Below are 12,806 nucleotides of genomic sequence, written 5' to 3' on the forward strand. Positions count from 1 at the left end.
ACAGGGAACAATGACCTCACTAGATCTGGATGTGAATCCCTTCATGATCAGGTGGGCAATGTAGAAGGTCTTTCTAACCACTTTAGCAATGTGAGTGTCAAAGAAAGGCCACTGTCAACCTGGGTCCCCAGGTCCCTGATAACCTCTTCTGTGCTTAGTGGATTGCCACCTATATGGTAGCTTGGGGTTACCTTGTTTTTCCCAAAGGGTATGACTATACATTTTTTGGCGTTTAACTTCAGGCCATGGCTCTGGCACCAGCTATCTGTTTCTGTGAGTCCCTTCTGAAGGATATCCGTGTCCGATGCACTTTCCACTATGGCACCCATATGTATATAGATATATGTATATATATATATATATATATATATATATATATATATATATATATATCTGTGTGTGTTGTTGTGTCTTTCGGCTTATCCCGGTTAGGGGGTCGCCATAACGGAACTCTGGTCCGCTAATGATTGGCAACAGATTTTTACGTGCTGAGTTGCCAGCTGTGACGCACAATCTTCAACGAATGTACGCTGATTCACGCATGTCTCCACACAGAAAACGCTCTAGCTGAGAATCAAACAGGACAACATCTTAGTGTGAGGTGACAACGCTCTCTCTCTCTCTATATATATATATATATATATATTTATACATATGTATATATATATATATATATATATATATATATATATATATATATATGTGTTGTTGTTGTGTCTTTCGGCTTTTTCCAGTTAGGGGGTTGCCATAACGGAATTCTGGTCTGCTAATGATTGGCAGTAGATGTTTACATGCTGAGTTGCCAGCTCTGATGCACAATCTTCAACGAATGTACGCCCATTCACGCATGTCTCCACACAGAAAATACTCTAGCTGAGCATCGAACAGGACAACGTCTTAGTGTGAGGTGACAACGCTCTCTCTCTCTCTCTCTATATATATATATATATATATATATATATATATATATATATATATATATATATATATATATATCAAACAAGCAATCCTGACTAGGCGAGAATGCTCTATATATATATATATATATATATATATATATATATATATATATATATATATCAAACAAGCAGTCCTGACTAGATGAGTTGATGGGTTATATACATTCAACTCTCATCAAGCTCCTTAGACCTCCCTTATGGTTAGAGTGTGCAGATAGTTGAAATCACTTCTAAAGGCCCATTGAATTGATAGACTAGCATATTCTTATTCTCTATAAACCTAAGAATTTACACTACAATTTATAGCTAACAGATATTTATTTGATCACAGACTAATAGTATTAATTTTACTTTCATATGCTACAGTTGTTTTATTCATAAAATGTGAAAAGGAAGACTTGACTGATTTTGTTGCTATTGTTTTATGCTTATAGCTAAAATGCACAAAATGAGTTTGATTATTCTCCTTTAATATGTGAATAAGTAGGAGCAGGGAGTAATGTCACTTTCTAATTACTTGAACAAATGAATGGAATTTAAACCAAAACCTTTAATACTTCACAGTCATAAATGACACACTGCTAATCAGTTTTAGTCATTTAATTAAATCTATATTTTCTGTAAAGGGTAAAGAGTGATCTATGCTTTCCCCAAGTAAAATCTTTCTACAATAAAGATAAGGAAGTGACACAGTATGTATACACTGAGGTAACACTTTTGTATTCAGAGACAGCCATGTCATGGTGTTTTGAACAAAGATGTGCAGCACCACCATGAGCTGCTACTGCTTCTGCTACATGCTAACGAGGCATCAGGGGAGAGGAGTGTGCAACACCACAATGAGCTGATACTGCCTGTGCTACATGCTAACGAGGCATCAGGGGAGAGGAGTGCACAACACCACAATGAGCTGCTACTGCCTGTGCTACATGCTAACGAGGCATCAGAGGAGAGGAGTGCGCAACACCACAATGAGCTGCTACTGCCTCTGCTACATGCTAACAAGGCATTAGGGGAGAGGAGTGTGCAACACCACATTGAGCTGCTCCCACCTGTGCTACATGCTAATGAGGCATCAGGGGAGAGGAGTGCGCAACACCACAATGAGCTGCTAATGCCTGTGCTACATGCTAATGAGGCATCAGGGGAGAGGAGTGCGCAACACCACAATGAGCTGCTACTGCCTGTGCTACATGCTAATGAGGCATCAGGGGAGAGGAGTGCACAACACCACAATGAGCTGCTACTGCTTGTTCTACATGCTAATGAGGCATCAGAGGAGAGGAGTGCACAACACCACAATGAGCTGCTACTGCCTGTGCTACATGCTAATGAGGCATCAGGGGAGAGGAGTGCACAACACCACAATGAGCTGCTACTGCCTCTGCTACATGCTAATGAGGCATTAGTGGAGAGGAGTGCACAACACCACATTGAGCTGCTCCCACCTGTGCTACATGCTAACGAGGCATCAGGGGAGAGAAGTGGGCAACACCACAATGAATTGTTCCTGCCTGTGCTACATACTAATGTGGAATGGGGGAGAGGAGTGTGCAACACCACAATGAGCTGTTCCTGCCTGTGCCACACGCTAATAAGGCATCGGGAGAGAGGAGAGTGCAGCACCACAATGAGTTGTTCCTGCCTGTCCTACATGGTATTGAAGCATTGGGGAGAGGAGTGTACAGCACCACAATGAACTGCTCCCACCTGTGCTACATGCTAATGAGGTATCTGGGGAGAAAATGGTGCAGCACCACAATGAGCTATCTCTTGCCTGTACTACATGCTAATGAGGCATCGGGAGAGAGGAGTGCACAACACCACACTGAGCTGCTCCCACCTGTACTACATGCTAATGAGGCATTGGAGGAGTAGAGTGTGCAGCACCACAATGAGTTGTTCCAACTTGTGCTACATGCTAATAAGGCATCAGGGGAAAGGAGAATACTAATCAGCCATGAGCTTTCTTCCCCAAACGACATCCACATGCCAAGCATTTCCTGGAAGTGCTCAGCTGTACAGTTTAGCATGCCCACTCTCCTTACTTTGTGGTACTGAACTCAGCCAAAAGGTTGACTGTATTTGAGGGGGGGGCTGCATGTTTGATTATATGTTTGCATGTAAATGTGTACCTGCTTGTTAGGTCACATTAGCTGGATTAGCGAAGGTTCAGGTCGTGTGTATGTGTGTGTGTGTGTGTGTGTGTGTGTGTGTGTGTGTGTGTGTGTGTGTGTGTGTGCGTGTGTGCGTGTGTGTGTGTGTGTGTGTGTGTGTGTGTGTGTGTGTGTGTGTGTGCGTGTGTTTGTTCCTGTGTAAGTGTGTTCGTGACGGTGATCACGAGGGATGTGGGATGTGTGCATGTAGTGGGGAGTGAGTATGACTGTCATACCTGCACACATCCCCTACAATAATGAGCAACTCCTGAAATATTTTATTGGGTCTGAGGAACTACTAGATATCTGTTTGAATGCGGATGAAGGGGGGAGGCATAAGACACCAAGGATATCTCTTTGAATGGGGATTGGGGTGAAGGGAACCAATAGCCATCAGGAAATCTTCTTTAAATTCTGAATGACTCCAATTACATTTGAATAATTTGAATTTGTGGGAGGTGAGCTATAAGACTGACTATCTCTTTGTGATCTCTTTGAAATCCTAGTATGTGACCCCTCATAACTGTTCTATATCCACATCCAGGGATTTTGCAAAAGTAATAATTTACTATCTACTGATCTTAGTAATGATCACAAATGGTACAGCTCTCCAGTAAAACTTGAAATTTTGGCTGCCTGCTACTCCTTTGAATTGTATTCCTTCTTGGATAGATACTCTGAAGCATTCCTACCAATCTGGTGCAAGCATAATGGCAAATTTAAAACAAAACCCATATGGAGGAACTATTATTGACACTATGTAGTGAGACTATTTCTCCAATGCAACTTATAAAATCTGTAATCAGCAAAGTAATTAACATTTCTGTTATCAATAATTTGGTTAATTTCAATATAAAATAGTGTTATTATTGCTAATTGGCCTATGTCATCCTTGAAAAGGGTCATTGGTCTTGGATGCTTACCTGGTTAACAAATGTTATGCATGTATGCATGCATGTATGAATACAAACTGGTACAGGAAACCTTTTCAGACAAAACCTGGGTGCAATTTCAAAATGTATTACAGAGATGACAGTTAAATGACAATTACATAAAAAAATATGCAAGTATTATATAAGGGTTCACATTTCATAAACCATTGCACAGACTAGTTTGAAACAACAGTGATAGGCTTAACTTACATCATAGTCTAATAAAAATATACATAGTAGAAAGAACTACATGGAAATATACTGCATTTTGCAGTAGTGTAGCTGGGCTGGGGTGAGACGACAACTTCCCTGGGTAAAAAGTATATTGCACAATCAGCTGACACCAATCACTCTTTAATACAATGCTGGCTTTTTAAAGCTGGTAGTACATTTGTGGTCATACCTGGGTGCTGTGGTACTCAGTGTATGATATAAACTATAGCAACTGCTTACTACAGTGTAGTAAGCAGTTTGCTACAGTTTAAAAAGAAGATGTTTTTAACTAAAATATGAAAGCTATAGTGCTTCCTGCAGGCAGTGTAGACACTGCAGCAAATGTTTGCTACATCTGATAACCACATTTTCCAGTAAGAGCTGGATGAAGCAAATGTTTGGTGTATTAATCATGGGCTCACCCACAACATAAGGAAATGCAGCATAGCTTCATTTGGTAGATCTAGCATCAGTGCATACCACAGAGAAAACATTTCACTTCCATTTAGCATAGTCATAAGAGAACTGGCTATGTAATGTATGTTGATAACACTCTCATTTGACTGCCATGTCTTCATGGTAGTTAGAAAATTCTTCTACCTGTACAACTTCCCATTCACAGTACTTGATCAAGGACCAAAGAAGTGATATTCCTACTTTATTTATCCATTATTAGGCCTATCATTGAATATAATTCACTCTTCAACAGATACTTTGTTAAGCATTAAAACCAGCTTGAGAAATGTCCCTGATTCCTCACCAAAAAAAGCTAGGGTCTTAGTAACTTTACCTACTCTGATAGAGTAAAAGCCCTGTCCCATTACTCAGTGCCATACAAACCCCTTCAAAGTGATCTCTGTTTAATCTCCCATGCTATGAATGACCCAGCATTCTTTGAATTTCTTCATGTAAGTAGAACCAGTGGTAAACTAAACACCTATCGAATATCATATCAATAATAACAGATAGTTTAATAGAAATCTTCTCTAACATACCCCAAATTTCTGGAATATGTTGCCCTTACTTGTCAAACAGAGTACGTCCTTAGAAAATTTTAAAAACATTCCAGATTGGTGATTCCAAAATCTCACTTGGGATATGGGAAGAAAGTGCCCTTAATGGGTTTCCTTATTAGTCTCCTACCGGTATTGTGTGGCTTGTGTGGCATGGCTCAGCTCACAATGTTCTCCTTAGCCAAGATCCTAGCAAGAGTGTATAAACATGTCAGAGCATGAATAATTATTTAATTTCCATAACAGAAAACTACTTACAATATTTGATAAATTTGATAAATGTTTTAAAATGGCATTTTATTGTAAATGTATTTATATATTTCTATCCATTTTGCAGAGAAAGTAATCTCTTTCCAATATATTATCACCTTAAAAATGGATACGAAAGCATCTGATTCAATAGCATGAAAATGCTAGCCTTCCATCTTCAGGTGCTCCAACATGATTAAAAGACAACATATCAGGAAATCCTCACCATCCATTATCCCATACTCTAATATGATAATTTAAAGAAGTTTAGATTTTGTTGCATATCAAAGAAAAAATAAAAACACCTTGCTAAAGTCTATGCAGTATATTGTACTTCATATCAATGAAATGGAATAAAATAGTTTATATTCTGTCTTTAAATGTAAAAATAAAACATTTCTGTTTAAAATGATCACTTTATTTTTATCTTTTCTTTTATTTGAAACTCTTTGCCTCTAACTGCTGCCAACCATCAGATCCTCTCTCAGTCAACCAGCCCATTCATTCTCAAACTTGAGAAGTTCAACTGAGAACAGTCATCATTCAGACAGTCACCAGGTGTGGTCCAGGCATGTTACAATTTTCGTCCCATCTCTACTATATGCACAGGGCACACCAGTGGGAAGTGATAAGCAGTAGGGTTTCCAGAAAGGATACCCCCTCATTTCTGCAAGACATTCTCTTCAATAAACCCTGACAATCTCCCCACAGTATAACTAATTTTCTCAGTTGCCAACAGGGAGGATTCCAACTTTTGTGTCTCCTTGTGTACATGTACCCATTCACTCACCTGGAAGAGGTGAGCAGGCCATGCTACTTCACATGTCCTCCTCCTCCTCTTTCTCCCTGCCTAGTTTCCCCAGTTTCCTGGGCTGAGATCAGATTTTCAATTTTCTATGCTACAGAGACAGGCAATATTCATAATTAAGCAATAACCCACACCTGGGTGTGGGTAATGCTTGATTTACCCATGGTTGGTGTGGTTTGGTCATGAGGGCAAAGACTGCGTGGCCAAACAAAGACAACCATGGGTAAATCCAGCATTACCCATACCCAGAAGTGGGTTATTGCTATTATACAATGAATTATTTAAGAAAAAAAATATTTACTTTTCTTAAATAATGGCATTGTATAATGTCTCCTTGCTGCCCTTCCACAGCTGTCCAGTATTCTGCAGCAGTTCTGATGTATTGCACATGTGTATGGTTACGCAATACATCAGAACTGTGTGTGTGGAAGCAACGGAGAAAGGAAGATCTCCGTTGCTTTTAAAAACTTGTCTTGCTATGTTAAAAGAGTTTAACATAGCGAGATAGCTTTAAAAAAAGCAACGGAGATTTTCCTTTCTCTGTTGTTTTTTTTAAAGCTGTTTCGCTATGTTAAACGGGTTTAACATAGTGAGACAGCTTTAAAAAAAGCAACAGAGAAAGGAAGATCTCCGTTGCTTTTTTTTAAGATATCTTGCTATGTTAAACTTGTTTAACATAGCAAGATAACAGCAACGGAGCTCTTCCATTCTCCGTTGCTGTCCAAAAAAAAAAAAAGACATACTAATAGAAAAAGTCCGGGCGACTGGACCTTTTTCCATTAGTATAAGTCTGATTTACAATGTGCACGCTGAGCAATCAGCGTGCATGTTTTGGAATATTAATGGGGGGGTCATTGTATAATTAATAATAATTAACTTGAACAATATCCTCTAGACTTTGAGGTAATATAATTCAGAAATATTTTCATTTTTTAATCCCGGTGCTAACTATATTTCTTGCTCAAAGTTTGCTATATGTTTTAATGCATTAAAATTGTGCTTATTGACATTAAATATTTTTAAAAATGGTTTACTGTGTCACATTAGTAAGTACTTATTGTCTGCAAACAATAATTTTGATTGGTAATAATCACTTAATTTTGTTTAGTAATAAGCACTTATTTTAAATCCTTCAGCTTTTTTCATCTTGATTTTTTATAGTTTGCTAAATGACCGTCTGTTAGAGCAAATATAGAGATAAAAGAAAACACCCTTGTTTGGTTCCTTTTAATAGTTCATTGGCTGTGAGACTTCAGTATCTAATTTTATATATGATAATGGATAGTGTATGAATGTTTAATTAAATGAATGAATGAGTTTAAAAATAAATTACTAAAAATTAGAAATAAACATTTCCAATTTAAAGACTCAAACAGTTCCTTGACAGCTAAACTAATAAGTGAAAATCCTAAATTATTAATATTAGCATAATCTAATTCTTTTAATATTACCTTGTGTGTGCTTACCATTCAATAACTAGTCTGGCTTGGTTTTCCTCTATCAAAGAGGGCAGTGTCATTTTAATCTGTTGCATACAAATGGGCATAAATATTTTATAATCTGCATTTAATAAAATCTGTCTGTACGATGAGTATAGTTTTGACACTGTATCTTATTTAATGTTGTTGTATCAACAGTTTCCATGAAAAGTGAATAACATTATCCATTTGAAAGTTTAACAATAATTTAGTAAATAACTAAATACATTTAGAATAAATTATTTGCCTGTTGCAGTAATAGTCCCATCCTTTCCTGGGGGTTTCTTTACCTTTATTAACTTTTTAATGTTCTGATTTTCTACAATAATTAGTGGCATTAACGGTGCTCAATATTTCAATTTGATAATCTGTTTTTGTACTCTAAGATGGTATTTATAAAAGCCCTCCTTTTCCTTTTTATATGTTCTTTCATAATGACATTTAAATGTTGATAACAAATCATCAATATGTACTATCTTTCTTACTTCCATGAGTCTGAATGCAAAGTATTAGCTCTGAGTTAAAATGTTAGACATAGATGCCAGCCTATTTAAAGTTTAGCAGTGAGAATATTATTGTATTTTGTCTTTTCAAAGCCTATTGCTGCTTTAAATGTGGCATAATGTTGATATTTTTTTTCTAATTTGGAAATTTACCCAAATCCAGAAAAATAACTTCCCTTTCTGGAACCTTTGTATTCTCTTTGTTCTTTTCCTTCATTGTATTATGATACCTGTGATGAAATTAAATACTGCCAGCACAGACAGCTAGCTGGAATTTTGTAAATAATTATATGTCATTGGTGAATATCAAAATGATTTATACAAGATACCTGTGTTACAAATGTATTAGAACTGTATGTCATGTATATATCAAAGTGCTTGTACAAATGTGTGTGCTAAAAAGGTATTTGTAGACTGCTGTTTGAAATGTAACCATAGTGTGCCCTACTGGAAGAGAACAGAAATGTACCTGCACTAGTGAAACTGTTTAAATGTATATGCTTAACACAGGAAACTGGAGGGTTAACTTCAACCCAGCAAACTTTAGGAAATATTTGAAATTAAATTACTTTATAGGATGCAATAAAGAGGCTATCTCTCAAGTTTTCAGTGCAGCTAGAGACACAAGGACTGTACTAGGAAGCTTTCTGTATTGGTCTTGTAGTGAACTAATTGCTACTTTTTGAAGCATAAAGGAATCCAACTATTTTATGACTTCCAGCATCTGCCAAAGATCAGAAGAAAAGCTCTTGTCTGTATATTTTTTACAGGTAGATGCTAAATGCAGCCAGCTTCTAGCAATGGGGGGTTTGGCCTGGGAACTAGAAGTCAGATGACAAAAAATTATGTCATTCTGCAAGCTATCCCAACAGTAATATTTTAGATATTATTTTGAGCAGTCTCTTAGCAAACAGGGCATTCTGTACTCTGTCTTGGACCTGACAACAACAATAAGAACGATTAACCACATCTGCCTTGCTCTAATGAAGTAAGTTTCTAGGGAACAGTATAACTCTCCTAGAAATAGTCAGGAATATAATAAAGTTTAGTTTATATGTTTTTCTTTATTTGTGTTACCCTGTGCTAGAATGTTATTTTAAATATTTCCCGTGGTTTCAAACGCTGATGTCACTGTGAATATATATTTAGTATTGTCTTGTTCTTTTATTATTTGATATTAAATATATTTAAACCTTTCATTGTGGCTGATCTGTGTAGAGATATTTAAGTTTTGAGAGTACTTGCATATTTATTTGGTGACACTGTGTGTGCCTCTCCTAATAGCCTTGCGCTTGGTCAAACTACCATTTCTATTAATATTAACATCACATAGTAAGATTGGACACCCTTTGTTAAGGGCCATAAAGTAGCTGATAAGAAGTGACTTGTGGCAGTGAAAACTACCTTATAGTCTGGGCAGAAAGGGGCATAGCTAGTAAACCTGTGCCAGCCTTTCCCAGGTGTATGTGTGTGTGTGTGTGTGTGTGTGTGTGTGTGTGTGTGTGTGTGTGTGTGTGTGTGTGTGTGTGTGTGTGTGTGTGTGTGTGTGTGTGTGTGTGTGTGTGTGTGTGTGTGTGTGTGTGTGTGTGTGTGTGTGTGTGTGTGTGTGTGTGTGTGTGTGTGTGTGTGTGTGTGTGTGTGTGTGTGTGTGTGTGTGTGTGTGTGTGTGTGTAAATCAAACCTCAAAGAGTGTGTGTGTCAGCTACTTGGGCAGGGACATGAAGCACTAGCTGGACAGAGAGGGTGCTGGAGGTCTTGGCTTGAACACTCAGCTGATCTCAACTCTACAGCTGTGTCAGTAGGAAGTCTTAGTGGGGATCTGGAGAAAGAGGGAGAGACCACCCCACACTGACTGTGGTCTCTGTGTGCTCTTAAGGGAAATTGTACTTGATGCAGAGAGCTCCTTCTGGAAATACTGTGTGTGTATTTGTCATCCTCCCAGTGAATGTCCCCCACAGGTGTCAGTGGTGAGGATTGGGGCTCCTTGATTACTGATAAAGTGGAGGGTCATCACAACGCCAACAAGTGAATTTACCATATAAGTTTACTTTAAATTACTGCCACAACATAATAACATTTCCTTCTCTATTTTCTTTAATCATGAGTTAATTTTCAAATCCTTTATTTTAGCCAGTCTTTAAATTATTTACATTCCAATATATAAATGCAGATTCTATTAACTGTAGGTACATTTTGTGGATTAAAATTCAATTTAAAACTCATAGCATTATGATCAGATAAACAAAGGAAAATTATCTACAAACACAGAAACAATACTAAGCAAGCAATAGTGTTAAAAGTGCTCTCCTCCTAGAAGCAGTCTGGCAGCCAGCATAGATGGTTATGGCTGTGAGCTGTAGTTACTGTAGTACAGGGTTTGATTTCCTCAACCCTCTCTAGTCTAATATATAACACTGAGGAAGTTATGTAGCAGACATTGCTCTGGGGATTCCCCCTGAAAAGGTACTGTTTGTCTTGTGGGCCAGCATGTTTAAGAAATAGGTATTACTAAGAAATTATATTACTAAGAAATCACAGGAACCATAAAATGCCTAGCCATATGCAATTTTATGTAAACAAATGTAAGAGTTCTTCCCACCTTTTTTAACAGTTAATAGTGTTCAGCTCCCAAAAGTATCAGGGTAATATATGATGGTAGTATATAAACTCTTGTCTATTCATCCATCCATCAAGACTTGCCTTAAAGGTAGCCAAATCAATGTTTTGTTTGACCTATAGTGTTGACTTATTCCATAAACTTAGTATAACTCGAGATATGAATCCATCTCACTAGTGAGTAGATTTTCATCCTTAGTATGGTTTTATGCAAAGCCACTGCTTTTTCAAATAAATGGATGACCAGCTAGCACTAGACCTTTCATGACTTGGAAAAGCAAGCCAGTAGACTTCAGAGGATAAAATGATTTTAGCTAATTTATCACAATAGTTGAAGGATTTAAAGACCTTTAATTTTCTTGGTTAGAAATATTTTAGTGATATGCTTGAATTTGTACATACCATAGGAGGCACTGCGGTCTAGGAAGGGTCTGATAAGGGAAGAATGGAAATTAATTGGGCCAGGTAGAGGGATTTCATGACTATGGTGTAAACCTGATGATCAAATGAGAGTTCACTAAGTATCAAAGTATATTTTCAAGGTGCTTGCTTGAAGATTGTTAACATTTATAATGTATGAGTTGACAGCAGTGTTTTAACAAATGCCGCTATACTTTCTTGCGTTTAGCTTGAATCTACTATTGGCACACCAGATGTGTGAATACTCCATCCCTTGCTGGAGTTGCTTACTGTTTGTGGGTTAGTAGACAATATTGCCCAGACTGCATTCATCAGTAAACCTGGTTAAGCACACTTGTTCAACCAGGATACTGGCGTGGATATATGCAAAATAAATATCAAGCATAAGACAGCACAATACTGATCCCTGCGCAACCGCACTAGTTACCATTTTCCATTTGGTGGGGTACCATAACATTTCACAACATTTGCAACTTGGGAGATGTTGGATATCCAATTTGCAATCCAAATTACCAGGTAGGGGTTTGTGGTTAAGTCTGTATATTTTTCAGTAATACCGGCATGAAGAATACTGTAGGAATCCTTGTTCAGATCTAGATAAGCATTACACAGATTAAATAAAAATGAGGATGCAGCTAAATTACACCTGGAAAAAGTAAAAAGTAGACCTCTAGGTGGAAAATTTAAAATTCCAGATAAGTAGTCATGCAGAGTGATGATAATGCTAATTGCAAAACCGATTGCAGTAAAGCTGATACTACAGAAAAAAATAACACAGATAGTGAACTACAGTTTTCTGAAAACATGGTATAACTTGTAAACCATGATGTCAAAAAGGATATAAATAAAGTCCTAGTGCTGAATTATTCATTAAACAGATTGTGGAATGTTAATTAACACTGACAATTCAAAGGAGACTATTTCATCACTACTGGATCTAAAATTAACTGAAAGTTGAACTTCTTAAATGGGGTTAAAATTGTAAATATTTTCTCAATCATTGTGAAACAATTAACCTTAATCATATTCTACTTAAGCATATGAAAAACCTTGTGCTGGAAATAATGCACATTTTGTAAGAAAAAAAAAACTGAAGTTGCTTTTACTGAAATAATACCCTCAGAAGTGGAATTACTATATATTTACCAAAGCATTTATATATAATTCTTGGTAAGGACAGTTTTGTTAAACATATTTTCTAAAACTGATCACATACTGAGAAGGGGTTATTTGGGAACAAGTAATATTTTTAAATGATGCCCTGCATTTTAATCAATATTGCATGAGTTTTGTTAACAGCAAAGTTGGAAAACTATTTAAAGTTTATTTTAGAAAAATGGGACTGCAGAAGTCAACTCTCCAAGAATAAGATCTCATCACACAATAAATGAGTATTTCTTTAATGCTCAATATCTAAGGAATAAATACATAGAACTGAAGAGCACACTGAGAGTAGACA

The sequence above is a fragment of the Protopterus annectens genome, chromosome 4.part0 (genome assembly GCF_019279795.1).
Source record: "Protopterus annectens isolate FY-2018-M chromosome 4.part0, PAN1.0, whole genome shotgun sequence".
Classification (NCBI taxonomy): Eukaryota; Metazoa; Chordata; order Ceratodontiformes; family Protopteridae; genus Protopterus; species Protopterus annectens.